Source organism: Lepisosteus oculatus, unplaced genomic scaffold, assembly GCF_040954835.1.
Source record: "Lepisosteus oculatus isolate fLepOcu1 unplaced genomic scaffold, fLepOcu1.hap2 HAP2_SCAFFOLD_64, whole genome shotgun sequence".
In the NCBI taxonomy this organism is placed as follows: Eukaryota; Metazoa; Chordata; class Actinopteri; order Semionotiformes; family Lepisosteidae; genus Lepisosteus; species Lepisosteus oculatus.
The window spans coordinates 449592-474000 of NW_027168193.1; the positions used below are offsets into that span (position 1 = coordinate 449592).

Here is a 24409-nt window from a genome sequence, read left to right on the forward strand (position 1 = left end):
TTAACGCATACAGAATTCATTCGAAATCATTGATTTCTCCAATTAACAAGGGTCCCTTTTTGAACCTGCCAGAAGCATTCTTTCAATGGAACAGATTTACTCCGGGGAAGGGCAGCATGACATTGAGAGTAGCTCAAGCTTTCAGCACCTTTATCTGACTGCATGTATGCAGACACTGCTCAGAATCCCCTGTAAGATTCTCCTTCAATTCCGTTTTGCAGTGCTTTAGCTCTTTCAAAAGGCTTCGCTTTGCTAGTCACAATCCAAGGCTCATGACAGCATTTGAAAACATTTGCAACTGCGTTGGCCGGGAATCGAACCTGGGTTAACTGCTTTGAAGGCAGCTATGCGCAACACTGGCTCGCTCCAGAATAAATCTCACGTCGAGGGCATATTTTTTCCATTTTACCGTGAGTCGTGCTCAGCTGCACAGAGGAGAGAGCAGAGCAATGAGGTCACGGGGACAGGGGAGTCACACGCTGGCGGTTTGAATACGCGGAAGATCACTGAGGGATCCTCAGTATATGGACCCTCCGTGCGCCATCAGTCCGCACTCCGGACTCTGAATCCTGCCATCCGAGGTAAGATCTCGGCGGAACCTGAGGCGCAGTTCCTTCTTAAAACGTAATCTGGTGAGCATTTCTAGAATCGTACTTGTATAGATGCAGCCTTTAATGTGTTGCTAGGTTAAAATTGATGACTTCTTGTATTTCAGTAGGCAACTGCCCTCTTGATTTCGGATTTAATTTCTTTATTACAGGGGCGCTTTTATGAAGACAGAGTCATGTTCAGGTACTTTGCTTGATGGAGGAAGCTCATTTCGGACTCTGTGATCTGCTCACCTGGAAAGGTCTGCTATACTACTACAAGAGATAAGTAGAGTCTGGAAGAAGGGACAATTTTATGATGCTTTGGAAGATAATGTTTTTTTTTCTTATACTGAAAATGAAAGGTAGTTGTTTCTATATGGACTCAGTCTTTGGAATTTGTATATTTATATATTTCAGTGAACCCTCAGCCATTCCTTCTGTATTGTAATTCAATTTCTCTTTTAAAATTCCTTCCCCACTTCTAGGACCTGCAGTTGCTAAACTCCACAATGGCTTCTATTGGAAAGTCTGTGACTGAGACCAAGTAAGTGTTCATTATGCTCAAACTATGAGAGAGAAAATTAAGGATAATTTAAGAAATCAGTCTTAGCTTGTTTCTATACACAGATGGTATTATTTATTTTCAAAGGAAACCCGCATGGATTCCCCTGGTGTGCAAGATGTGCCTGAATACTCTTGATCAGCTTCCTGCTCACTTGAAGAGGGCGTGTATGAAGCACGCCACGGCAGAAAAGATCAGGATGGCCTCTCAACAGGCGAGGGAGGACATGATGAATCACCTGAAGAACGGGGTCATCGTGGATTACCACAGAATAGAGATCGTGTCTGGTGAGGCAAACAGGATAGTGGTTGTAAGACTGCTAGAGTCCTTGGGCCTTTTTGTACATGGGAAGCCTGAAGACACATTGGCAAGGTGAGATATTTTTAATCTGTAAGGCTTCTGTAGTTTCTTTTTGAAATCATTGTTACAACATATTATGTAAAAGCATGTTGAAAAGAATCTACCTGCATTCCAGCAGCCCTGAGCAAGAGGCCGCTGTCCAGGAGGAAGAGATGCCAGAGGCTGCTCTAGAAACTGAAACAGAAGCGCATAAGGAAGGGGAAGATGTGAGCTCTGAAGAACTCTATCAGCAGTAAGACTTTTTTATTTTTCAGATGTATCTATTTTTTACTAAAATTCTAATTTGTCTTATAGGTATAAAATGTTTAAACCGGTGTTTTATATCCTTACAGGCCCTGAGTAGTTAAAAAGTATCAGCAGGCCGGAAGAGAGTGGCCCAAGCTGGACTCTATAGAAAGCACTCCCTGGATGCTCCTCTCCTGATTGGATTCAAACAGTACCTTACCAAGGATCTGGGAGTGGCAAATTATTCTCAGGAGGTATTTATTTTTTAAAGGCATTTAAAATTAAGCAATGGTATCTTCATTGTAAATGTTTTTATTTCTTAGCTTAAAATTCACCCATGTGAAATGATGTCAGCCATAAACATCATGACTCTATATTTCCTACCTGAATCTATTCTACTTAAATTATTACATTATACACAATTTGAGTTCATTTTAAAAAGTAAAAGGTAATGAAAGGAATGCATTTTCATAAGAAAGATAATACCGATATGCATGTGATAATCTTCCTTATATCATGTAGTGCATCATTTGGACACTTTGTGGGCTTCAAATACAAAGAAAATCATGTTCTATGGTACAAGATAAATACAAAACTTAAGCTTCTTTATAAAGCATAAGCAATCATTTATTACATCGCTTCTTGAATTAAATCTTTTGACAAGAGGTAAGACTTCTGTTACATTTAAACCCATGTTTAGCTGTGCTTTTTAGATTTAACTGAACCAATTTCTGTGTGTGATAATGTCCTTGAATTCTGACAACATCACACTAAATTACATGATATAAAACAGCTAATGTTTCTAGAGATAAAGTTTCTGAGATGCTTCTAATTACTTTTTATTACCAGGGACAGTTTAATTCACCTTGTACAGTACTGTAAGACCAAGATACTTTTTTTAAAAGTTATTTAACATTTTATAGAACTTTGTCTACTATGGCAACATGATGTGCTTGGTGAAACTTGGAAAAATACTGCTTGGCCACTTATCTTAAGATAAAGATAGGATAAAGGTTTATCTTTTGCACCTACCTGACCCCCAGGGAAGGCCAATGCTTTCTAAGTTGATGGTTCCCTACAGTAGACTGTACTTTAATTTCAAAGGTAATGTATATTGACCCAAATCAGTTTTGGAATCCAATCTACTGACGAGATGGAGCACATCCTTTTTTCAGGATTTTAGCATCATACGTTTGGTATATTTAGTCCCTAATGCTGAAAGAAATGATCATAGAACATTTGGACACTTTGTGGGCTTGAAATACAAAGCAAATCATGTTCTATGGTACAAGATAAATACAAAACTTAAGCTTTTATTTTAATTAGATTTGTTTATAAAGCATAAGCAATCATTTATTACATTAATATATGTGAAAATAACATTTTAGCATCATACGTTTAGTATATTTAGTCCCTAATGCTGAAAGAAATGATCATAGAACATGACATCTAACCTTACCTGTGGTGTTTTTAATCCCTATTGCTCAATGCACGGTGAAAGCATTCCATACATGTGTCTGACAATGAGGAATGGGCCCCTGAGACAGTCATTTGCCTGTTTCACAAATGATCGTATTTTACTAGAGATTCTGTTTGGGATTCAGATGTGCATTCGGACAGCAATCCCTTTCAAGAAATGATACGTTCTGGATGAGGTCAAAGGTGCTGGAACACTGTATCTAGGATGTGTTTGCAGAGACTGTGTGTCTCCTGCTTCAACGCAGTGATAAACAGATGTGCTCCTTTAATTTATTGGTACATGCCCAGGGCAGTAAGCAGTCTGAGGATTTATTTCCAGATGGCATAGAGCAGTGAAGCAGTGAAGTAGTGCAAAACACTGGATCATTATATTATTAGAATCTATTCTACTTAAATTATTACATTATACTCAATTTGAGTTCATTTTAAAAAGTAAAAGGTAATGAAAGGAATGCATTTTCATAAGAAAGATAATACCGATATGCATGTGATAATCTTCCTTATATCATGTAGTGCGTCATTTGGACACTTTGTGGGCTTGAAATACAAAGAAAATCATGTTCTATGGTACAAGATAAATACAAAACTTAAGCTTTTATTTTAATTAGATTTGTTTATAAAGCATAAGCAATCATTTATTACATTAATATATGTGAAAATAACATTTTAGCATCATACGTTTAGTATATTTAGTCCCTAATGCTGAAAGAAATGATCATAGAACATGACATCTAACCTTACCTGTGGTGTTTTTAATCCCTATTGCTCAATGCACGGTGAAAGCATTCCATACATGTGTCTGACAATGAGGAATAGGCCCCTGAGACAGTCATTTGCCTGTTTCACAAATGATCGTATTTTACTAGAGATTCTGTTTGGGATTCAGATGTGCATTCGGACAGCAATCCCTTTCAAGAAATGATACGTTCTGGATGAGGTCAAAGGTGCTGGAACACTGTATCTAGGATGTGTTTGCAGAGACTGTGTGTCTCCTGCTTCAACGCAGTGATAAACAGATGTGCTCCTTTAATTTATTGGTACATGCCCAGGGCAGTAAGCAGTCTGAGGATTTATTTCCAGATGGCATAGAGCAGTGAAGCAGTGAAGTAGTGCAAAACACTGGATCATTATATTATTAGAATCTATTCTACTTAAATTATTACATTATACTCAATTTGAGTTCATTTTAAAAAGTAAAAGGTAATGAAAGGAATGCATTTTCATAAGAAAGATAATACCGATATGCATGTGATAATCTTCCTTATATCATGTAGTGCGTCATTTGGACACTTTGTGGGCTTGAAATACAAAGAAAATCATGTTCTATGGTACAAGATAAATACAAAACTTAAGCTTTTATTTTAATTAGATTTGTTTATAAAGCATAAGCAATCATTTATTACATTAATATATGTGAAAATAACATTTTAGCATCATATGTTTAGTATATTTAGTCCCTAATGCCGAAAGAAATGATCATTTGTTTAACATGCACGGGTCTGTCTCAAAGGATGCAGTACTCCTGAAGGGTCTCAAACCCTACATTTCGGATGCCTAGCTGTATCCCTCACATGTGGCACCTCAGAATGACTTCTAATCTTACCTGTGGTGTATTCAGTCCCTATTGCTCAATGCACGGTGTACATACTGCATACATGTGTCTTGAGAATGAGGAATGGGCCCCTGAGACAGTCATTTGCCTGTTTCACAAACAGGGACCTGGACCTGGACCTAGACCTGGCCCGTACAGGGCTCAAACCCGCGAACTTGGCGTTATTAGCACCACGCTCTAACCAACTGAGCTAACCGGCCTCACGACAGTGCTCCTCTCTGTGCTGCAAAAAATCAAACTCAGGGAATTTCTTTTGTCCTCCTTTGAATAGAAAGCCGTGTAATTCAGTGTACGGGCTTTCTCGTGCAGTTTCATGGTTCTTGTAACCCAAATCCTACACTGGCCTGAAGTGCCCCCCCATTTCACAGCATTTTTCAGCTGATTTAAAATGTACCTAAAGGAGAAGCATTATTGAAGACCATCAATTACCAAGAGCTTTTGTCAAAGGTTTTGGTGGTCATTTTGAATGACCACAGAGCGCTGTGACCTCGGTTTTACATCTCATCCAAAAGACAGCGCCCTTTTACAACACAGCATCTCCGTCACTATACTGGGGCATTGGGACCCGCACAGACCTCAGGGTGAGCGCCCCCCCGCCGGCACCATTAACACCGCTTCCAGCTGGAAGCTTTGTTTTTCCCTGTAGCTCATCCTCATCCAGGTACTGACCTGGCTCACACCTGCTTAGCTTCAGTGGGTTTTCAGTTGCGAGTTGCAAGGGGATGCAAGTGATGGAGCCGCTCGCTGCAAAAGCCACTGCATTGGCCGGGAATCGAACCCGAGCCTCCCGCGTGGCAGGCGAGAATTCTACCACTGAACCACCAATGCAAAATGCCATTTGCGGACGCTGAAGAACTTATTTCCAAGGCAGCGGGTACAAGCGATTGGGCGTTTTAAAACCACCAGGAACAGCAAAGAGGCGCGCTTCTTTGCTTGTGCCGAAACACACCGACTGAAGGCGGACAACGTAGTCGGCAGGATTGGAACCTGTGCGGGGAGACCCCAATGGATTTCTAGTCCATCGCCTTAACCACTCAGCCACGACTACAGCAAGTCCCACTGCCGCTGCGTTCTTGCTACAATCTTACCTGGATCGCGAGGCGCCGGCGGAAGCCTATTTCAAAGTCGTTCTCCGTTTCAAAAAAACATTTCCAAAATACAAGCCTTGCAGACAGACACGCCTCAGAGGACTTAAGGGTGGCTTCATGTCGGAATGATAAAGTCTCCCCGTCCGGACATGAAAATGCCACTTTGTTACACACAAAAAAAGAATCAACAACAGAGAAATGCCCACAAGCATTTGAAAAGCCGCACCACGTCGCACTTGAAATAGCTCTTACATTAGTGGTAGACACAGGAATCGCCTTTTTATTTACGCTCTTACCAACGCGATGGAAAGCAAAACAAAGCAAAGCAGAGCAAAACAAAACGAACAAACGAAAACCCTCACGTCCCGCACTTGCATATAACGCCGTTACGTGCCCAAGCGGTATTGTAGTCATCCTAGCACTGCACCCCGGGTCGTACGGTATATGGGAACGAGCACACGCCACGAATCGTCTCGAATCACTCCCTACAGCTGTAAGGCGCCTTGAAGCGTGCACCCCCAACATTCTTCTTTGCGCATCTGTGAAAGGTAAACTCTTGAGGAAACTCTGAACCAGCTCTAAGGAAACTAATCCGATTAGACGTTACTTTGACTCATCCTTTAAGGGACCCTTGTTAATTGGAGAAATCAATGATTTCGAATGAATTCTGTATGCGTTAAAAGACAGCTATACACAGAAAACATGCAGGACACTGCTCATGATGTTTCCCGAGCCGAAACACAGTGCGTTTTTCCAAGCCATTTGACAAAGCCCGCCCACTGAAAACTGCAGCAGATCGTGTAAAGGCGTTCAACTTTGTAACTACTGCACGCACAGGAAGCAGAATAAATTCCTCTTTTCAAACTGTCAAAGGTTTGCTGCAGGACATCGCACAATCTCTTTTGAACGGGGACAAACGATTTCTTATGGGGCGCAGTAAGTACAGACGTTTATAAAGCTCCACTCATGCCGACGATGCAGCATGAAGAAGCGCAACCTAACGTTTGACAGACAAAAGCCGGGCGCCGCTACGAGCAATATGAAATCAAACTGACAGCACACGGCGTTTCGCGCTGACTCAAAAGTGATCTCGACAGACGATGGTCTCTGCATAACGCTGAAAGAGCTAAAGAGCGTTTCTGTTGAGACGTAACCCATTGGGCAAAAGACGTATAATATACGTCTATTAAACGCATATCTTATACGTCTAAATGTGGTCTACAATTCGTCTAGAATGAAATTCTAATATACGTCTAAAGTAAAACGTCAATTATACGTCTATATTTAGACGTTCATTATACATAAATGGTTGGAGTTCTATTATACGGATACATTTAGAGGACTATTATACATATATGGTTGGAGTTCCGGATAACTTTAGAGGTCTATTATACGTATATGGTTAGAGGTCTATTATACGTATAACTTTAGAGGTCTATTATACGTATATGGTTAGAGGTCTATTATACGGATAACATTAGAGGTCTATTATACGTATATGGGTAGAGGTCTATTATACATCAAAGATAGATTTTATAGGTGTAGAAACAAGTAAAACAAGCCAATGATTAGGTTTAGAAATGTATTCTGAAAATACACATTCACACCTGAAACATATGTATTTCAAATTATACATTGTATACAATCAATCAACAATCAACATATGGGCAATAATCATAAAAAACACAACTAGTCTTAAACTTCAGCTACAAATTCTGGTAACATGGCAATATACAGTATAGTAATGACAAACACAAAACTAATTACATTAACACACTAACTCAAAACCACATTTTGATTCAAATATACATTTTAAAATGTACAACTTCTATATTTCCAAGAAAAAAATATTACATAAAATATAAAATATTACAATGGAAGTTAAGACGATTTTTGTCCACTATTTGCAAACCCTGTCTAATTGTCCTAACAGTTAGAACCAAAAACCTATTATTTTCAGAGTCCAGATCTCTTGGCCCCCTGCCTTGCATATGCATTCTTCAAGTAACACATTGCGTGCTCCTTTATTTCTTTTTCTGTTGATGTAGGGTGGGACTTCAGCACCGCAGCTAGGAGAAAATTATATAATATTACTTCCCAAATAAATGATGATTAATATCTTCTTTAGTATAATCTAAAAAATGAACGGTTTACTAAGCTCAAAGCTGAAATAAATGTATAAAATTTGGCTTGCATCATAGAAGTTGAGCAATAAAGTCTGTCCTAATTAATGAGTACCCAAAGTTTGAAAGTACAACATAGAATAAGAATAAGAGAAACGGCAAAACGATTTTGTGTCATCTTCCCCATTCACACTATTTTATGTGCCATTTTTTTGCTTATTCACATACTATTTTAATCAAAATAATATTAAGAAAGATCTGTATGTATTCAGATAGTATTATTATTGTTCATACTTACTCGTCAAAAGAGGATTGCTGAGATATTTTCGGATATACTTCTACGTTTGAAAAACGTGTCCAAAATGGTGACCAACGAATACTAGCAATGCATTGTGGTATATAACCGGAAAATATGCTGGGTTCGATATTTTCTCAACGTATGCGTTTATTAATGTTGTCGATATTATGGTTGAAATTTAACATTGATAATACATCGCTGCTATGAGCTGATGTGCAATTTTAACGCATGCAAATATTAAGGATCGGTCACTGTTGTATGGTATTATATATAATGACATTATGGAATAGGATGGGGACAGGCCTGGCATCACGGGGGGAGGGGGGAATGTCGCCCCTTCAGTTTTGGGCAAAAAGTTTTACCTAACTTAATTTGCACCCTAAAAAAATAGTTGTACTTTGTCAATGGTCAGACAACACTAAATGACACGAACAGTCACTCAGTCTGTTTGATGGGCAGAAGGGCTATCCGTCCAGGAACTGCGCATATTATTGAGTGTCAACATTATGATCCTGTTTGCTCAGGTGGACCGATTCCTTGCAGTAGTTTATCATTATACTTAAAATCGTTATATAACTAGGACTAGTTATAGCAGTCTGTGCTTTCTGTTGGTTTTACAACATTTTTTTCTTAACGATTCAGAACGTCCATGTAGCTGCAAAAATGAACGCTTATGGTACTTTTCGCTCCAGGCAATACAAACCTTGAGAGTGACGAAAAATGTGAAACTGAACTTCATCGCAAATACCAGATTGCTAGTCGTTATCTTCTATCATGAAGCACTAATCAATGGCATAGCTGCAAGATTTCATTTGGGTAGCTGCACCGTACAGCTCCGTTTCAACCGAAATATCACTCCCCCCTCAGAATTTCAGACACCCCCCTACAGATTTTTCCTCGGGCACCGCGCACTGATGGGGGACTTTTGTCAAGAAAATAAAAATAGAAACTCTATAGGCACTCAAACATTTTACTGTTTTTTTTCAGGCAGGTGGCAAGACCCCCTCAGCAAAACCCTTGTATGCCAAGCTGTGGGCATTGATTCGTCGAATATACGTATATTTACGGCGAAATTACGGCTATATGTATATATACGTCGCCTCGACGTATAATCAACGTCGAATTGCAACCGTAAAATCGACGACATGAATAAACGCATATATAACGTCGAAAAAACATCTAACACAGTGCCTGAGGCTTTTTACTGTATGTATCGTGTGTGCCGCAACTAGGAGTATACGGCACTCTGCACAGTGTACGAAGTAAATTATTTTCGCAGTAATTAATTTATTATATTTACTATATTTATTATACACGTGTAAATTAATTGCTGCGAAAATAATTTACTTCGTACACTGTGCAGAGTGCCGTATACTCCTAGTTGCGGCACACACGATACATACAGTAAAAAGCCTCAGGCACTGTGTTAGATGTGTTTTCGACGTTATATATGCGTTTGTTAATGTCGTCAATTTTACGGTTGCAATTCGACGTTGATTATACTTCGAGGCGACGTATATATACGTATAGCCGTAATTTCACCGTAAATATACGTATATTCGACGAATCAATGCCCACTGGGAACAAGCTCGCTTCTTTCTACCATGATGTCACCATGACCAAATCTGTCTTTAAACACCTTGCTCAGTCTCTAACGAGACTGTCAAAAATTGCTTTCGCCGATTGTATTGCAAACCGGCGGAAGCGGGGTATTGGGAAAAGTTTTCAACTAGCAATAATCCCGCCTCGGCTAAACCTCACAGGCTACGATACTGCCACTGCGCAAAGCTGACGGTTGCCAGGCAACCGCGGGGATCCTATGGAAATCGTTATCGATCGTCTCATGGCATGTCGTTGCTGTAACGCTTCATATTTGTCGTCTTCTTCTAGCTTGAGGTTTTGAAGAATTTCATGACAGACAAGGGCTCCGTTGGGAACAAAGAAACCCGTTGATTCTTTTCAGCAGCAGAAATACAACCCTTTAAATACAAGATGACAGAACAATGACGAAGGGCATGCCGGGAGGAACTCATGCACTACAGAGGAAAGGGGGCGGGCACGTACAGTTTACATTCAAGCCACAAGTACTCTTCTCGGATGTTGCACAAACAAATCCTAACGTCTTGAAAGCATTGCGGCATGTTTGTGTCCCACTTCCCGTGGCTGCAGGATGACTGACATGAACGGACAAACACAATCTGTGGCGTTTAGCGTGACATAGTCTTGCAGGCATCGTGCTGTCTCACTGCAATACTATACCGCTGGAGGAAACAGTCCATCTGGCCATGAAACTCATTTGAACGTCTAGCTACAGCAACTAACAATATCATGATTTATTCAGGATGTGTGGAATCAGCACGTCCCGGAGACAGCTTCCGAAATCGTGAGCATTCTCTGGTGGTAGGGGCGTTCAAGATGACACTCAGGTGGGAGGTAAAGTTTAGTGTTTGAGGATTTTTTTTGAGTTTTTCATGACCTGAATGTTAATTTTTGCTTTTTTTGACTACAGAAAAATAAGGACTAAACACTACTTGTTTAAACTTCAGTTATAATTGAAAGAAAAAAAAACGATTTTTTTTAGGTTTAAGAATTTCGATATGAGTAACACTGGGAAAAGAAAAGAGAGTGCTGGGTCTTCGAAGGAGAAGTCTAAGAAACCTCAATCGTATATGTATAGCACTACAAGAAAATTGATGGCAACTAAAGGGAAAAGTGAAGCAGCTGGAGGGGACGTGGAAAGAGTGCTGGAGATGCGCTCGTACGCGAGCGTTCGCAGCCCAAGTGAGACTCAGCTGCCAGAGGAAGAGCCGGAGTCCCTGCCCAGCACACCTGTGAAAACCCCGGCAGCCAAGAGGGAAAGGGGCGACCTGACGCTGGAGGAGCTCCAGACCAACATCTTCAACATGATGGCACAGAGCATGGGTGAGCTGAAGGAAATGATTTGATCTAATACAGTCGCAATCGAAAGTCTTAAAAAGTCCATGGACTGTGTGTTTAAAGAGGTTGAAGACTTAAAGAGTGAAGTAAAAGTTCTTAAACAAGTAAATACCAAACAAGAAAAGCATATTAAAGAACTTGAATTGAAAGTGAACGATGTAGATAGATACCGTCGATGATGGAATTTAAAATTATTTGGAGTTAAAGAGGAACGTGATAAGGACCTTGTTGCAACAGTGAAGGGTATCTGTAAAAGGACCCTGCCGGACCAGGAGGACGTAATATCGGCCATTGACTTTTTTCACAGGCTCGGGAGAGCGAACATGTCTGGGCAAGTGCGCCCCAGATCGATTATAATACAGTTCACCAAGAGGACGGCGAGGGACATGCTGTGGCGAGCGGCGAGGGGGAATGAGTATTTGAATGGGAACAAACTGAGGTTTGCAGAGGACCTGTCTGCCGCGGACAGGAGTACCAGGAACCAGCTGTGGCCCCAGGTTGAAGCTGCCAGAAGAGAGGGGAGGAGAGCCTACTTTGTGGGAGCGAGGGCCTTTGTGGACGGGAAGGAGATTTGCTCCCAGTGACTGCTCAGTTAATGATTATGTTTGGTTATATTTGTTATACCAGTATATACTAGTGTTTCTTTAGTGTTAGTTTGGAATGGTGTAGTTAAGTGTTAAGGACTGTTATAGTTCTGGTTCTTTGAAAAACTCAATAGTTTAGACAGTCTTAGAGTTAGTTATTTGCTTTTGTGTATGTCTTTTTCATGAATGCCAGAGGTACTCGAAATGTTGTTAAAAGAAAAACTGTGTGCTGAGTTTTATTTTTTACAGGAAACGCATGCATGTTGAAACTAAAGTTTATAAATAATTGAGAAATATTAAAGCAAGGAAAATATGATACGTGTAAAATATACAATTTGATCACATAATTACTTAATTACCTCTGGTAGTTAAATGCTTTTTTCTGCTGCGTTTCTTTTCTCTTGTACATGACTCTGATCCTCTTGTTGTATTTGTATTTGTAAATTCTATGTTTAATAAAAAAAAAATTAAAAAAAGCATTCTCTGGTGGTGTCCTGCAGGCTTCCTGTGGGTGTGCGTTGGTGGTATAGTGGTGAGCATAGCTGCCTTCCAAGCAGTTGACCCGGGTTCGATTCCCGGCCAACGCAGTGGCGAATGTTTTCAAATGCTGTCATGAGCCTTGGATTGTGACTAGCAAAGCGAAGCCTTTTGAAAGAGCTAAAGCACTGAAAAACGGAATTGAGGGAGAATCTTACAGGGTTCTGAGCGGTGTCTGCATACACGCAGTCCGATACGGGTGCTGAAAGCTTGAGCTACTCTCAATGTCATGCTGGCTTTCCCCGGAGTAAATCTGTTACATTGAAAGAATGCTTCTCGCAGGTTCAAAAAGGGACCCTTGTTAATTGGAGAAATCAATGATTTCGAATGAATTCTGTATGTGTTAAAAGACAGCTATACACAGAAAACATGCAGGACACTGCTCATGATGTTTCCCGAGCCGAAACACAGTGCGTTTTTTCAAGCCATCTGACAAAGCCCGCCCACTGAAAACTGCAGCAGTTCGTGTAAAGACGTTCAACTTTGTAACTACTGCACGCACAGGAAGCAGAATAAATTCCTCTTTTCAAACTGTCAAAGGTTTGCTTTACGAACGCCGCAGGACATCGCACAATCTCTTTTGAACAGGGACAAACGATTTCTTATGGGGCGCAGTAAGTACTGTTACTGTCACTGCTCGATACCGACGTTGGCCTACTATACCATGTTCAGCCACTGCTAGAAAATGTACGGCTCTAGCACCGGAGCAAACAACAGGAGGGCCAATGTCGAACAGGCACACGTGTCAAACATGGAGAGCGATGAGAATGGGATTCGAACCCATGCCTGCAGAGCACAATGGATTAGCAGTCCATCACCTTAACCACTCAGCCACCTTGTCGACGAAACTGGGCTGTCCGGACATGGGTTGGCGCGCTCCAGATGATCTTTTTTTTTTTTTCCCCACGTACTCGAGGGTCATTTTCCTGTTCCACATGTGATTTCAACATTTTCCTTGGGAGATGTCAAGCCAGCAAGCCACTGCTGTGGTTCAGTGGCCAGTGTGGAGTTCAGTGGCCCTGTTGTACACAGAAAGCACATTGAGCTCCTTGGACATGAAAAGTTCCAGATAAAAGCCATTTGTCATCCTTTCTCTTGGTGTCGATGTTGCTATTGTATGTAAAGGTGGCAACTTGCTCAGCGAGCAGGCGGAGCACACACCGAATGCAGATGTGTCTGAGTGGTGTGTCCAAGTGGCTGCAAAAGGACAACACTCCTGGGGCGCCGTGGCTTAGTTGGTTAAAGCGCCTGTCTAGTAAACAGGAGATCCCCGCCTACGGCTAGACTTAATTAAAGGCAAGTATTCATTTCCTGTCTTTAACGCGACTTGTTTTTCTTAAAATGGATGCAACTTGCAAAACATGAAATACAAGCCTTGCTAATCAGCGCTAGCGGCTGGCAAAAAAAAGGAGTCAGCTATTTTTTTTTTCTTTAACCTTAACCCTGCTAACGGAGAAGAGTTAAACGACCGAGTCTATGCAGCTTAAACGGTGCGCAAGTCGGGTTCTTAGCTGAAAGGGTGGTAAATCACGCTCACCCCAGTCCTTAATCTTTTAAAGAGGATACAAAATTGAACCTAGTCGCCACATCACATACATCCTGTTAAATGATAAAAAGGTAACATCTATCCTCGCTCCAGAGTAAATCTCACGTTGAGGGCATCTTTTTTTTCACTTTACCGTGAGTCGGGCTCGGCTGCACAGAGGAGAGAGCAGAGCAATGAGGTCACAGGGACAGGGGAGTCACACGCTGGCGGTTTGAATACGCGGAAGATCACTGAGGGATCCACAGTATGTGGACCCTCCGCTCGCCATCAGTCCACACTCCGGACTCTGAATCCTGCCATCCGAGTTAAGATCTCGGCGGAACCTGAGGCGCAGTTCCTTCTTAAAACGTAATCTGGTGAGCATTTCTAGAATCGCACTTGTATATATGCAGCCTTTAATGTGTTGCTAGGTTAAAATTGATGACTTCTTGTATTTCAGTAGGCAACTGCCCTCTTGATTTTGGATTTAATTTCTTTATTACAGGGGCGCTTTTATGAAGACAGAGTCATGTTCAGGTACTTTGCTTGATGGAGGAAGCTCATTTCGGACTCTGTGATCTGCTCACCTGGAAAGGTCTGCTGTACTACTAAAAGAGAGAAGTAGGGTCTGGAAGAAGGGACAATTTTATGATGCTTTGGAAGATAGTTTTTTTTTCTTATACTGAAAATGAAAAGTAGTTGTTTCTATATGGACTCAGTCTTTGGAATTTGTATATTTATACATTTCAGTGAACCCTCAGCCATTCCTTCTGTATTGTAATTCAATTTCTCTTTTAAAATTCCTTCCCCACTTCTAGGACCTGCAGTTGCTGAACTCCACAATGGCTTCTATTGGAAAGTCTGTGACTGAGACCATTATTTATTTAGGAGCAATGAGCAATTCTTATATAAATGCAATAAAATCATTATGCTCAAACTATGAGAGAGAATTTTAAGGATAATTTAAGAAATCAGTCTTAGCTTGTTTCTATACACAGATGGTATTATTTATTTTCAAAGGAAACCCGTGAGGATTCCCCTGGTGTGCAAGATGTGCCTGAATACTTTTGATCAGCTTCCTGCTCACTTCAAGAGGGCGTGTATGAAGCACGCCACGGCAGAAGAGATCAGGTGGCCTCTCAACAGGCGAGGGAGGACATGATGAATCACCTGAAGAACGGGGTCATCGTGGATTACCACAGAATAGAGATCAAAGGACACTTTGTGGGCTTGAAATACAAAGAAAATCATGTTCTATGGGACAAGATAAATACAAAACTTAAGCTTTTATTTTAATTAGATTTATTTATAAAGCATAAACAATCATTTATTACATTAATATATGTGAAAATAACATTTTAGTATCATACGTTTAGTATATTTAGTCCCTAATGCTGAAAGAAATGATCATAGAACATGACATCTAACCTTACCTGCTGTGTTTTTAATCCCTATTGCTCAATGCACGGTGAAAGCATTGCATACATATGTCTGACAATGAGGAATGGGCCCCTGAGACAGTCATTTGCCTGTTTCACAAATGATCGTATTTTACTAGAGATTCTGTTTGGGATTCAGATGTGCATTCGGACAGCAATCCCTTTCAAGAAATGATATGTTCTGGATGAGGTCAAAGGTGCTGGAACACTGTATTTAGGATGTGTTTGCAGAGACTGTGTGTCTCCTGCTTCAACGCAGTGAGAAATAGATGTGCTCCTGTAATTCATTGGTACATGCCCAGGGCAGTAAGCAGTCTGAGGATTTATTTCCAGACGGCATAGAGCAGTGAAGCAGTGAAGTAGTGCAACACACTGGATCATTATATTATTAGAATCTATTCTACTTAAATTATTACATTATACACAATTTGAGTTCATTTTAAAAAGTAAAAGGTAATGAAAGGAATGCATTTTCGTAAGAAAGATAATACCGATATGCATGTGATAATCTTCCTTATATCATGTAGTGCGTCATTTGGACACTTTGTGGGATTGAAATACAAAGAAAATCATGTTCTATGGTACAAGATAAATACAAAACTTAAGCTTTTATTTTAATTAGATTTGTTTATAAAGCATAAGCAATCATTTATTATATTAATATATGTGTGTAGCGGCGAGGCTTATTAATAAGGCAGAATTAAGTGTTCTGAGCCTTCCCAAATGAGGCCCCATTTCTCTGTTCATCTCTGTGGTGCAGCCACAGAGAGACTATTCATGCAGGGTGATTTAAGGTCCTAGGACAGCTCCCAAAGGGGGATGCACTTAGCTAAGCCTGGCTATCATGATCAATGGTCATCCATTGGCGCCTTTCTGTCTAGGGAGTGCCAGTTGGACATCTGGACTGCATTACTAAGTGTCAGGACTAAGTGACTCATATCTCACCTTGATCAATCAATCAGGGACTGGTAGGGTCGAGTAACCCACGTGGGACTCTGATGCCCATGGAACTTTCAGCCAATCAATGAGCTGAAGTTCCTCCAGGTAAAAACAGGCAACACAGAGAGCCTGTGAGATTCAGTAAGATTCAGAAGGGAGGATTCAGAGGATTCTGTGAACAATTCTAAAGGGAATTCAAAGGAGAATTCCAGGGCAGGGCGGCCCAGGAGCAGAAGGCTCCCAAGGGCAGGACATTCTCGCAGCGCGCCTCCTGACCATCCTGAGACTCAGCCCGGACAACCACGGAACGGCCAGTGTGTCCGAGTGCCAGAACTTTCCTTTGTTCTAAGAGTCTAGAGCGGAGGTTGCCAGAGAATAACCAGAGGATCCACCCGAGGTTAGCACCAGCAGCAGGCCTCGTGAACAGGTCGGAACTGTGGACAGCTGAATCACTATTCAGAACTAGCTCTTCATCAGAAACGAACCGGTCCTCTTCCTGACTTGCTGGGACCCACAGTCATCTTTTCTCCTGTGCACAAACTTTGCTAGTTAAAGCCCACAGTGAGCATCAGCAGCGCAGCGTCGCAAGCCGCACAGCACAGCCTGGCACGGAGCCAGAGAGCGCGGATTGGACAGCAACAGCCTGCAACTGTTTCTTTGTGCCCGCAGGAAGATCTGAATCCCCAAAGATTGGATGAGTATTCAACTTCAATGCATTGGAGCTCGAGAATTCAATTGTTATCCCAACCAGTTGATATCAATTTAATTCCTAAGAGTTATGTACTTGTTTGAGTATCTAATGTAGAAGTTATAACCAAGTTCATTAACGAAACGGTCTTAATGAATGATATACTGAACGTATGTCCTCTTGATATGTGTAACACTTCGTAACTGACTGAATATATATCTTTTGTATTCTGATAACCCTCTCGATAAGATCTGTTAGGTTTACATGCATATTTTATGTATTAATAAATGTATCCTCGTGTATTAGTACCTGTGTGTGCGCGTTGTTTGAGTTATGTCACATGGTTGGATTCTAAAGCCATCAAAAGAATCAACTTTGTGATTTACTGCTACAATTAATAATTGTCTCAGTAAATGCCCAAACCCTACAGAACTGGTGCCTTCAGAGAGCCACTACATTTAATTTTGCTATGGCAACATTACATATTTGGCATCCCTGAGCCGGTTTTCTTACATGTGAAAATAACATTTTAGCATCATATTATTACATACAGGTCTCTAGCTTCAACACAGTGATATATATATATACTCAGTGATTTATTGGTACATGCCCAGGTCAATAATCAGAATGAGGATTTATTTCCAGACGGGCTACAGGTAGTGTTGTGAAATACTTCAACACACTGGATCGCAGATTTAGACCCCCTGCACTCTTACTCCCTAAAAACCAAAGAAATGAAGATATGTAGCAATCACATTGCAACAGGGCTGACAGTGACTTAATGCTTATACTAGTGGACTTCTGGTACCTTTAGGGTACGGTGTTCCCTGAAGGGCTCTCAAACCCCACATTTCAGATGCCTAGCTGTTTTGCTGATGTGTTGCACCTCAGAATTACTTTTAAACCTTACCTCTGGTATCTTTAATCCCTATTGCTCAACGCATGGTGAAAGTATTGCATAAATGTGTCTGAAAATGAGCAATGGGCACCTGAGAGACTCATTTGCCTGTTTCATAAATGATCATATTTGACTAGAGATTCTGTTTGGGATTCAGTTGTGCATTCTGACAGCAATCGCTTTCAAAAAACGATACATTCTGGATGAGGTCAAGGTGCAGGAACACTGTATTTAGGATGTGTTTGCACTTATTCTGTGTCTCTAGCTTCAACACAGCGATATATGTATATGCTCACTGATTTTTTGGTACATGCCCAGGGCAATAATCATTATGAGGATTTATTTCCTGATGTGCTAGGGGTAGTGTTGTGAAATACTTCAACACACTGGATCGCAGGTTTAAACCGCCTGCACTCTTACTCCTTAAAAACCAACAAATGCAGATATGTAGCAATCATATTGTAGCTGACACTCATTTGCCTGTTTCACAAATGATCATATTTTACTAGAGATTCTGTTTGGGATACGGATGTGCATTCTGACAGCAATCTCCTTATCGCGGCTTTGCCCTTCTTGCCTCTTTGGACAATATCTCCATCTTGTGGTCGTTATTGGTAATGTCTAGACAACATCTCCATCTTGTGGTCGTTGTTGGTAATGTCTTCTTATGCCCTTTTTTATTTTAATTCTCTATTAGTTGATTCTAGAATCTCTACAATGGAGATGAAAACATCAGTTTTATAGCAGACAATATGACATTATTTATAGTCCAATTAGAAACTTATTACCCTGTTTTTAACATAATAACAAATTAAAATTGATTAAAACTAAGTTTGGAACACCAGGGAACATAACAAATGATTTTTAGGAAAACCATGAGGTTCTCTGTGTCCAATGCCTGCAAGGGGAGAAAGCTAGAATCCTTTGATTTTTTCAAAATTTGAAAATAAACATCATATAACAACAGCTTTCATTCCTAGGAGTGAAAAATAACCATTTGTGAAGACATAGTAGTTTCTAAAACACTACAATAAAGTTAAAAACATCAGTTTTATATTACATTATTTTTAGTGAAATTAGTCATTTTTTGCACTATTTTTAATAAAATATCTAATTAAAAGTGATTAAAATTAAGTTTGGAACAACAAGGAACACAAAAAAAAAAGATTTTTAGGAAAACCATGAGGTCCTCTGTGCCCGATGCCTGCAAGGGGAGAAAGCTAGAATCCTAAAAAAAAGTTTTCATTTCTAGAGCCTAAGAGGAAAACAAGACAAATGTATATCTCCAAATAATTTTATGTGCTTCAGAAGAGCCCAGGAAAGTTTTTTGCATACATGAAACCACGCCCGTTTGCACATAAGCAGACATGGTTTACGCTCTTACCAACGCGATGGAAAGCAAAACAAAGCAAAGCAGAGCAAAACAAAACGAACAATCGAAAACCCTCACGTCCCGCACTTGCATATAACGCCGTTACGTGCCCAAGCGGTATTGTAGTCATCCTAGCACTGCACCCCGGGGCGTAAGGTATATGGGAACGAGCACACGCCACGAATCGTCTCGAATCACTCCCTACAGCTGTAAGGCGCCTTGAAGCGTGCACCCCCAACATTCTTCTTTGCGCATCTGTGAAAGGTAAACTCTTGAGCAAACTCTGAACCAGCTCTAAGGAAACTAAACTGATTAGACGTTACTTTGACTCATCTTTTTACTCTCAGTGCTGGATTGCTCAAACTCCAGCTAGGGTTAGGTTTAACATTCCCACGCTACTTAGACACTTTGTTTACACTCAGTGCTGGATTTTGGGAACTTCAGGACGAGTGGGAATTTTCTCCTATCTGTCAATTCTGTTTTGTTTTGGAGACTCTTGGCTGCCTATATTGTACAGTGCAGCGTGAAGGAAACATTTTCCAAAACTGTGTCAGCTCAAAAGTTGTAAGAAAACCTCTCCAGCTGCTTTACCTCTCTTCATTTTTGTCATTTAATGTGACAATCGATGTATAACTGGAGCCTCACATATGCAAATGGTGAGGCTCCAGTTCGACACCACTTTACAGTATATGACAAAAACATGGCAGACTGTGCCGGACCAGCTGGTAACTTCCGCTTATTTTGACCATATTAAACATTGGAAATCTTCCCACTTGCATTTGTGACACTTGATTTTGGCTCCACCTAAGACACTCTTAAATCTTCAAACACTTTTCTCTTCTCCCGCAACACTCTTGTCTGTCGGCACTGTGTGGCAGCGTTGCAGGACAACCCATCTCACCACGGAAAGGAACCTAACAGCTTTGGTAAGAGAGGAGAAAAGGACATGGCCCATACGGGGCTCGAACCCGCGACCTTGGCGTTATTAGCACCACGCTCTAACCAACTGAGCTAACCGGCCTCGTGACAGTGCCCCTCTCTGTGCTGCAAAAAATCGAACTCAGGGAATTTCTTTTGTCCTCCTTTGAATAGAAAGCCGTGTAATTCAGTGTACGGGCTTTCTCATGCAGTTTCATGGTTTCACAGCATTATTCAGCTGATTTTAAATGTACCTAAAGGAGAAACATTATTGAAGACCATCAATTACCAAGAACTTTTGTCAAAGGTTTTGGTGGTCATTTTTAATGACCACAGAGCACTATGACCTCGGTTTTACATCTCATCCAAAAGACAGCGCCCTTTTACAACACAGCTTCTCCGTCACTATATTGGGAGATATGGACCCGCACAGACCTCAGGGTGAGCGCCTCCCCGCTGGCCCCATTAACACCACTTCCAGCTGGAAGCTTTGTTTTTCCCTGTAGCTCACCCTCATCCAGGTACTGACCTGGCTCACACCTGCTTAGCTTCAGTGGGTTTTCAGTTGCGAGTTGCAAAAGTTGGGATGCAAGTGATGGAGCCGTTCGCTGCAAAAGCCACTGCATTGGCCAGGAATCGAAACCAAGCCTCCTGCGTGGCAGGCGAGAGTTCTAACAATGAACCACCAATGCTCAATGCCTGTACCTTCAAAAAAGACGCTTTTTTGGTGCTGTGTGCAAAAAGCGTCGACATCTACTTCCAGCTGCAAAATGCCATCCGCGGACGCTGTGAATTTATTTATTTAGACACTGCTCAGAATCCCCTGTAAGATTCTCCTTCAATTCCGTTTTGCAGTGCTTTAGCTCTTTCAAAAGGCTTCGCTTTGCTAGTCACAATCCAAGGCTTGTGACAGCATTTGAAAACACTTGCCACTGCGTTGGCCGGGAATCGAACCCGGGTCAACTGCTTGGAAGGTAGCTATGCTCACCACTATACCACCAACACATGCCCGGGGGAGCCCTCCAGGACACCACCAGAGAATGCTCACGATTTCAGAAGCTGTCTCCGGGACGTGCTGATTCCACACATCCTGAATAAATCATGTTATTGTTAGTTGCTGTAGCTAGACGTTCAAATGAGTTTCATGGCCAGATGGACTGTTTCCTCAAGTGGTATAGTATTGCAGTAAGACAGCACGATGCCTGCAAGACTATGTCACGCTAAACGCCACAGATTGTTTGTCCGTTCGTGTCAGTCGTCCTGCAGCCACGGGAAGTGGGACACAAACATGCTGCAATGCTTTCAAGACATTAGGATTTGTTTGTGCAACATCCGAGAAGAGTACTTGTGGCTTGAATGTGACTGAGCAAGGTGTTTAAAGACAGAGACTGAAAACTGTTAAAGGATGAGTCAAAGTAACGTCTAATCGGATTAGTTTCCTTAGAGCTGGTTCAGAGTTTGCTCAAGAGTTTACCTTTCACAGATGCGCAAAGAAGAATGTTGGGGGTGCACGCTTCAAGGCGCCTTACAGCTGTAGGGAGTGATTTCAGACGATTCGTGGCGTGTGCTCATTCCCATATACCGTACGCCCCGGGGTGCAGTGCTAGGATGACGTACAATACCGCTTGGGCACGTAACGGCGTTATATGCAAGTGCGGGACGTGAGGGTTTTGCGTTTGTTCGTTTTGTTTTGCTCTGCTTTGCTTTGTTTTGCTTTCCATCGCGTTGGTAAGAGCGTAAATAAAAAGGCGATTCCTGCATCTACCACTAATGTAAGAGCTATTTCAAGTGCGCCGTGGTGCGGCTTTTCAAATGCTTAACAGGATGATTTTGCATGCACACGTGCTTTCATGCAGTCGTGTGTGCAACCATGTCTGCTTACGTGCAAACGGGCGTGGTTTCATGTATGCAAAAAACTTTCCTGGGCTCTTCTGAAGCACATAAAATTATTTGGAGATATACATTTGTCTTATTTTCCTCTTAGGCTCTAGAATTGATAACTTTTTTTTCATTTTTGGCATTTTTCATCATTTTCCAGAAAGTGGTTGCAAGCCCGATATCATGCGAAGAAACTTCAGGATTCGGGGATCAGTCAATGGATTTTCTTCAAAGTTGGATTTTTGCACTCTGTGGACCAAGAGATGTTGTTCTATAATGTTTTTTTTTTTTCAAATTTAAAAATATCATTTTTTCATGGAGCTTTGAATGTGATGGATTCACCCTCCTTTAGCCAGGACAGAGCTCCAGGAGCCTGGGTAGGATTCTAGCTTTCTCCCCTTGCAGGCACCTGGCACAGAAGACAATATTTTTTTCCTTAAAATCTTTTTTTTTGTGTTCCTTGTTGTTCCAAACTTAATTTTAATCACTTTTAATTAGAGATTTTATTAAAAATAGTGCAATAAATGACTAATTTCACAAAAATTAATGTAATATAAAACGGATGTTTTCAACTTTATTGTAGTGTTTTAGAAACTAATATGTCTTCAAAAATGGTTGTTTTTCACTCCTATGAATGAAAACTGTTGTTATATGATGTTTTTTTTTTCAAATTTTAAATGATCATTTTTTCATGGAGCTTTGAAGGGGATGGATTCACCCTCCTTTAGCCAGGACAGAGCTCCAGGAGCCTGGGTAGGATTCTAGCTTTCTCCCCTTGCAGGCACCTGGCACAGAAGACATCATTTTTTTCCTTAAAATCTTTTTTTTTTGTGTTCCTTGTTGCTCCAAACTTAATTCTATTCACTTTTAATTAGAGATTATATTAAAAATAGTGCAATAAATGACTAATTTCACTAAAAATACTAAAAGTAATATAAAACGGATGTTTTTAACTTTATTGTAGTGTTTTAGAAACTAATATGTCTTCAAAAATGGTTATTTTTCACTCCTAGGAATGAAAGCTGTTGTTATATGACGTTTATTTTCAACTTTTGAAAAAGCAAAGGATTCTAGCTTTCTCCCCTTGCAGGCATCGGACACAGAGAACCTCATGGTTTTCCTAAAAATCATTTTTTATGTTCCCTGGTGTTCCAAACTTAGTTTTAATCAATTTTAATTTGTTATGTTACAAACAGGGTAATAAAGTCTTAATTGGACTATAACTAATGTCATATTGTCTGCTACAAAACTGATATTTTCAGCTCTATTGTAGAGATTCTAGAATCAACTTATAAAGAATTGAAATGAAAAAAGGGCATAAGAAGACATTACCAACAACGACCACATGATGGAGATATTGTCTAGACATTACCAACAACGACCACAAGATGGAGATATTGTCTAGACATTACCAACAACGACCACAAGATGGAGATATTTTCCAAAGAGGCAAGAGGGGCAAAGCTGCGATAAGGTAAAATCATTTTTTGAAAGAGATTGTTGTCAGAATGCACATCCGTATCCCAAACAGAATCTCTAGTAAAATATGATCATTTGTGAAACAGGCAAATGAGTGTCAGCTACAATATGATTGCTACATATCTGCATTTGTTGGTATTTAAGGAGTAAGAGTGCAGGTTTAAACCTGCGATCCTGTGTTGAAGAATTTCACAACACTACCTCTAGCACATATGGAAATAAATCCTCATAATGATTATTGCCCTGGGCATGTACCAAAAAATCAGTGAGCATATATATATATATCACTGGGTTGAAGCTAGAAACACAGAATAACTGCAAACACATCCTAAATACAGTGTTCCAGCACCTTTGACCTCATCCAGAACGTATCATTTCTTGAAAGGGATTGCTGTCCGAATGCACATCTGAATCCCAAACAGAATCTCTAGTAAAATACGATCATTTGTGAAACAGGCAAATGACTGTCTCAGGGGCCCATTTCTCATTGTCAGACACATGTATGCAATGCTTTCACTGTGCATTGAGCAATAGGGATCAAAAACACCGCAGGTAAGGTTAGAAGTCATGTTCTATGATCATTTCTTTCAGCATTAGGGACTAAATATACTAAACGTATGATGCTAAAATGTTATTTTTACATATATTAATGTTATAAATGATTGCTTATGCTTTATAAACAAATCTAATTATAATAAAAGCTTAAGTTTTGTATTTATCTTGTACCATAGAACATGATTTTCTTTGTATTTCAAGCCCACAAAGTGTCCAAATGATGCACCTTTGACCTCATCCAGAACGTATCATTTCTTGAAAGGGATTGCTGTCCGAATGCACATCTGAATCCCAAACAGAATCTCTAGTAAAATACGATCATT

General features: G+C 40.6%; 5 non-coding genes across 5 annotated transcripts; 1 reads left to right on the plus strand and 4 right to left on the minus strand.

The window, feature by feature from the left end:
* Positions 1–5585: 5585 nt before the first annotated feature.
* Positions 5586–5656, minus strand: trnag-gcc (transfer RNA glycine (anticodon GCC)). The gene has a single exon. It is a non-coding gene; the product is annotated as a tRNA-Gly (tRNA).
* A 4329-nt stretch (positions 5657–9985) lies between these two features.
* Positions 9986–10127, minus strand: LOC138232874 (U4 spliceosomal RNA). The gene has a single exon (XR_011187316.1). It is a non-coding gene; the product is annotated as a U4 spliceosomal RNA (small nuclear RNA).
* A 2246-nt stretch (positions 10128–12373) lies between these two features.
* trnag-ucc (transfer RNA glycine (anticodon UCC)) lies at positions 12374–12445 on the plus strand. Its single transcript has one exon. It is a non-coding gene; the product is annotated as a tRNA-Gly (tRNA).
* Positions 12446–20203: 7758 nt separating this feature from the next.
* Positions 20204–20277, minus strand: trnai-aau (transfer RNA isoleucine (anticodon AAU)). Its single transcript has one exon. It is a non-coding gene; the product is annotated as a tRNA-Ile (tRNA).
* Positions 20278–21107: 830 nt separating this feature from the next.
* On the minus strand, positions 21108–21179 carry trnag-ucc (transfer RNA glycine (anticodon UCC)). The gene has a single exon. It is a non-coding gene; the product is annotated as a tRNA-Gly (tRNA).
* Positions 21180–24409: the final 3230 nt, after the last annotated feature.